The sequence below is a fragment of the Tamandua tetradactyla genome, chromosome 5 (genome assembly GCF_023851605.1).
Source record: "Tamandua tetradactyla isolate mTamTet1 chromosome 5, mTamTet1.pri, whole genome shotgun sequence".
NCBI lineage: Eukaryota > Metazoa > Chordata > Mammalia > Pilosa > Myrmecophagidae > Tamandua > Tamandua tetradactyla.
The window spans coordinates 191,707,371-191,713,482 of record NC_135331.1 but is presented as its reverse complement, the minus strand read 5'-3'; positions in this window follow the sequence as shown (position 1 = coordinate 191,713,482).

Sequence of the window (6,112 nt, the reverse complement as noted above, 5' to 3'; positions counted from 1 at the left end):
GAGGGGTAAGGGGGTATGGAATGTATGAATTTTTTTCTGTTGTATTTTTATTTCTTTTTTTGAATTAATGCAAATACCATAATGACGAATATGCAACTATGTGATGATATTGTGAATAACTGATTATATGTGTAGAACAAAATGATGGTAAGTTAAGAATGTTTGTGTTAGTTTGTTGTTATATATATTTTTTAAATTTAAAAGTAATTTAAAAAAAGAAATCAGCGGAAGGAGGGACAAGAGTTAAGGATTTTCTGTCTGGTGAGGTTGTGTTTATCTGTTATTTTTCTCTTTGGTGCAATGAATATTGTCTAAAATTGAGAGTGCTTGTACAAAAAAAGTGAGGGTACTCTGAAAGGGTATCCCTGCTGCCCAATGGATGGAGGTGGCCAAAGTGTACACTGATAGAGAAACAGAAAGGTGAACTGTAGTGTATACATATGATGGAATATTGTGCCACTACAGAAAAGAACAAGTCGTGAGGCATGCAAAGAGATGAATGAACCATAAGGATGTTACGTGGTGCAAAATAAGCCAGAAACAAAAGGACAAATATTGTTTGGTTTCTTTTAGAAAAGACTTAGAAGAAAATTCAGGCTGAGATTGTAAGTAAGTAAGATTGCAAGTAAGATTGTATTTTTATAGCAGTCACATTTATTCCTGAGCTTTAAGTTATTTCTAGATTCTGAGATGCTATGCTATATATGCATAACTTGGTATTTCTCTGGAAATTTGGCTCCCTGTGCCACACCTGAGACTCAGAGCTGGAGTTCTGAAGCTCTGAAAGTCAGCATTGCTCCATACAGCAACTGTTAAAGAAACCAAAAAAGAGAGTAGGCTTCAATTAGAGATAGGAACAAAGCTGATCTGGTCAAGTCTAAAGTACATCAGAATACAGGGTAAAGGATAACAATATCTGTATTTTAGAGCTTCACCTACTGTGTGAAACCAAAAGAAGAGAGCTTTATTTTGTCCAAAACCTAAAGTTGTTGTGGCACACAATCAAAGTCAACCTGTCTGGATAGGTCATTTAACATATGGAGCCCAGAATAGGATCAAAGTCTTGTAGTTCTGTATGGCTTAATGTAATTTCCAGATACATCCAAGAGTATGTTGGGTAGATAATTAAAAAGTATTGGCAAAGTTCCTTGATGGACTGGAGGAAAAATATGGAGCTATTAAATTTTCCCACTGGGAAACCCCAGATACTCTCGCAAATACTAGGGACTCCCAAGTCAATAGGCCAAGCCCTTGATCTTGAGGCTTGCTCTTGTGAAGTTTATTTCTGTAGTAGAGAAGCTAAGCCTACCTATAGGTGTGCCTAAGAGTTACTTCCAGAGGACCTCTTTTGATACTCAGATGGGGCCTCTCTCTCTCTAAGCCCAACTCTGCAAAGAAAATCATTACCTTCTCCTCTACATGGGACACGACAGTGTGAGTCTCCCTGGCAACATGGGACATGATTCCCAGAGATCGACAAGGCTTCCTGACCAAAAGGGGGAAAAGAAATGTAACAAAATAAGGTATCAATGGCTAAGAAAGTTCAAATAGAGTTGAGAGGCTATTCTGGAGGCTACTCTTATGCAAGCTTCAGCCAGATATTGCTAATTGCCAAAGTTTGCCAGACTCCAACCAAAAGCATTCCTGTTAACCGTAAAGAACACTCGGGGCTCTATATGAGACCCTACAAAAGTTGAAAGCATTCATTTTATTTTTCAGAAATCTAAAACCTCCAGATGGTTCCTAGGCCAGATAAGTCTTGAAACCCAGAGGGGCCAGTGTCTTCAGAACATCAATCAGTTCCATCCTTTATCCCATATTGTCAACACCCTTTTCAACATGAAAACATAATGTGCACAACCCAAATATCCCTAAAGATCAGGAGAAGGATCAAAGGAGAAAGTGGAGTTATAACAGAGAAGATAGCATTTAACAAATGAGTATGACTGCTGAATCATTATATTGATATTTCTTTAAGTCTCCAGTGTCTTGAAGCTGCTAGAAGGAAAAACCTAAAATTGTGGAACTCATGCCAAACTTTGAAATCCATTTTATATGAAACCGTTAAAATGTACTTTGAAATTTATTGTTTTTTTGTATATATGTTATGTTTCACAATAAAAAATATTTTTAAAAAAGGTTATGCACAGAGTTACCACATCACCCGGCCGTTCCACTGCTAGGTGCATGGAGACATATGCCCTGCAAAATCTTGTTCATGAATGGGCACAGCAGGATTATTCATAACATTCAAAAAGTTGAGACAACCTAACTACCTATCAACTGATGAATAGGTAAGCAAAATGTGGTATGTTCAAAAAAGGGAGTGATACTTGGCTGTAAAAAGGGATGAAGGGTGGGCTACAGTGGCTCAGCAGGCAGAGTTCCCACCTGCCATGCCAGAGACCTGGGTTCAATTCCTGGTGCCTGCCCATGTGAAAAGAAAAAAAAGGAATGAAGTACTGATTTATGATACAACATAGATGAACCTTGAAAGCATTATGCTGTGCCGCAGAAGCTACATCGTGTATGCTTCCACTTATATGAAATGTCTAGCATAAGCAAATCCATAGAGGAAAGATGATTAGTAGTTGCTTGGGCTGGACACAGGCAGACACAGAGGGACCGCTAATGTAGGAGTGATTTGTTTCTCATGTGATTTTAAGTATTCTAACGTTAGGTTGTGATGATGGTTGCACAGGTCTGAGAATCTACTGAAGCTCACTGAACTGCATCAAAGGGTCAGTTTCACACTATATGACAGATCTCCGCAGAACTCTAAAGGGGGGGGCTTTTGTCGCATGGTCACGACTGCTTCTGTGACTCTTTCCCACCCCCCCCCTCCCCAGTCCTTTTGCCCTGCGTTTGCACCGAGAGGACTTTGGGGCAGGAGTCAGAAGGCCCTTGCTTTGGAAGCTGCCAGGCGGGTTGTGCTGCTATGTCCCAAGCGGTGCCTTTATCAGATGTGTGTGTCTGAGCCTCTCTGTGGTTTCTCATAGAAGTCTAACCTGCCTCGCGGGGGTGTGGGTGACTCTGACCGCGCATGTGCCGTGGGAACAGGCTGTGAGCACTCTGGGGGCCCCTGCGCGTCTCCAGACGCACCGATCCCCCAGACTTCATTCCCGGGCTGTTGTGCTATTCAGTGTTGTCCCATGTGCTGACAGGCCAGGCAATGCTGATGCGAAGCCCCCTTCCAGCCGCAACTGTGGGACTTGCATCCAAACTTCGTCTCAGAGCTCACGAGTCTCAGAGCCTCAGGGGACCGTTGTGGAACACAAAATGACCAGAGTCCTTTTCTTTCCTGGATAATTCATAGTAGGACGTCAAATTCTTTCTACTCAGAATTATTTCTTCTCTGGGGAATGCTTCTTTGTGAAGGGCTTTCCCTGAGCCGGAGCCTTCCGGGCACCTTCAGAGCTACAGCCCCTCGTGCTCCACAGCTCATGGTTTTAAATTGCTGTTCCCAGTTGTCCTGAGTCAACAGCTGGCTTCTTACTTCCATTTCTGTATTTCCTGAATTCAGTATTGTGGTAGTTAGATTCAGTTGTCAACTTGGCCAGGTGAAGGCACCTAGTTCTGTTGCTGTGGACATGAGCCAATGGTATGTGAACCTCATCTGTTGCTGATTACAGCTGCAGTCGGCTAGGAGGCGTGTCTGCTGCAATGAATGATGTTTGACTTAACTGGCTGGTGCTTAAATGAGAGACTCAATGTAGCGCAGCCCAAGCAGCTCAGCATTCCTCATCTCAGCACTCGCAGCTCAGCCCAGGCCTTTGGAGATGCCGAAAGGAATCACCCCGGGGAAAGTTGTTGGAACCCAGAGGCCTGGAGAGAAGGCCAGCAGAGACCATCCTGTGCCTTCCCACCTAAGAAAGAACCTCAGATGAAAGTTAGCTGCCTTTCCTCCGAAGAACTAACAAAATTAGTCCCCTTTTGTTAAAAGCCAATCCGTCTCTGGTTTGTTGCATTCTGGCAGCTAGCAAACTAGAACAAGTATTATAGGACAAAACGCATACCTAAGGGTCCAGCTGCTGACACCTACACATATTCAAGCCCCTGGAAATGCACATTCTCAGGTCTCCAAGCTCCAGGCACTCAGGGCACTCACACCTGCAGAATATTAGATAAACTACTGTAAAAATAGCTATCACCTTTCCCTAGGAAGTGCTGGGCACCACTGCTTTTCAGAAATGATGTCCAGAAAATGAAAACAATTAATACAAAGTGTTGTTTTCACTGGAGTGAGACAGATGGCTTTGGAAGAGGTACTCTTTGGCCAATGAGAATGAGTAATATTAGACTCATGAGACAAAGACATTTGTATGTCCAAATCATGCTAACTGTTTAGCCCCTATCCCTTTCATTTCCTCTCCTGGAGGCCTCTGATGAGCAGCCTGGCCCAGGCACGTGGCTGGGGGTCTCCTCTGCTCTCTGCCCAAACCTTATCACCACATTTTCCAGGAAAGGGAGAGGAGGTCTGCGAAGGCAGCCACGTGCGTGTTTAACTCAGGAACCATTTTCACTTCGTTTATCTTTTCAGAAACTCGAGGTCAATCTTGTTTAAAAGAACTGATGAGGAGAAGCTCCGTGAGACAGACGCAGATGATGTTTGTGTCCCTGAGAGGCTGGTTCTAATCAGGCTTGCCCCTGTCGCTCACCCAACCTCAATTTAAAATTTTCCAACGCTCTAGGAAGAAGAGAGAGATTCATTTGATTAAGGATTCTTGGAGGCATCTTAGCCAGGCTGCTTATACAAGGCGCTCAGGTTCCTTCTCAGAAGCCTTCTCTCTTACCCCACCTCCCCCAAACAGGCCAGGTGTCCCCGCCGGGTTCTGCCCGTGGTCTGTGTCACCAGGTACTGCCGAGCTCGGAGAGTCTTCGTGCCCTTTCCATCGTGCCCCTCTCTGCTGGGTACCAGGTGGAGGGGCTGGGGGTGGAGCGGCAGGTGCCGCGAGGGGCCTGGTGTCTCCTGGGTGACAACAACACCGCATGCTGTTTCTTAGAGCCTCGTGTTGTCCTTAGGAGGAGGCCAGGCGCCTGCCTCCTCTAAAGGGACTGTTCCTAACCATTTGGTAACAATCAGGGTTGTTGGCGAGATGTAGGGAAAAGGGCTAGAAATCCGGAAGGAGCAGAGCCAGAGAATGAGCGAAATCTCAGTGAGTGTCCGCTGCCAGTCATTAAAAGTTTGTTCTTCTTTTCCCACATTGCAAACTTCTTCTACGTCCCCATAACTAAGGGAGACCACACAAGTGACCTGCCCTGAAACCGAAGAGAAATACTGCAGGACATGGTCTGCTCTCCACCTCCGGTTGGGGGGAGGGAGGCACAGGCTCTCCGTGTCCTCTCAGTGGCGCTTCCTGGAGTTCCTGCTTTGCCCGTTCTGCAGGGCGTCACACTCGGTTCCAGAGCTCCGTAGGCTCCCGGAGGGCACTCCGTGGTTCTGCCCCAAAGAAAGGCCCAGAAGTCTAGTCCATCACCAACCTCTCCCCTGTCGGGCGGCGGCCGGCAACGCACCCTCGGGAACGGGCTTCATGAGGGTATAAAACATTCGACGTGGTGGCCGCTCCCTCCCGCAGTGCCCTCCGGTCTCCGGGGCCCAGAGCCCCCTCCCGGGCCAGCCTGAGTCAGAGTCAAGAGCATTCTCTCGGCGAAGCGTGGGGCCACGCGCTTTTGCTCCTTCACATTTGAGAACACCCGTTCCCTGGGGATAAAAAGGAGAGAGTGTCTGTGTGTGTGTGTGTGTGTGTGTCTGTGTGTGGGGTGTGTGTGTGTGTGTGTGTGTGGGTGGGTGTGTGTGTGGGTGTGTGTGTGTGGGTGTGTGTGTGACCGCTCTAAACCGGACCTGGTGATGAAATACAGAGATGTCCTTCAACAGCATTCCCCGCTCTTTTTCCATGCGGAGTCCTTCCCCAGCCTTCTGAATTCTCCCATCATGATGCATTTCCTACTTGTTCTTTGGCAGCAGAAATGGCTTTCAGCCGCCATTCGAAACATTTTAGCACCTTATGCCCGAGCTTAGTTTTTACTGAAGCGGGTGGAAGCCTTAGGCTGCAGTTCATCATGTTGTGTGGGACGTCTTCCTGGGAGTGCCTGTGGCATTCAGGCGCGCATT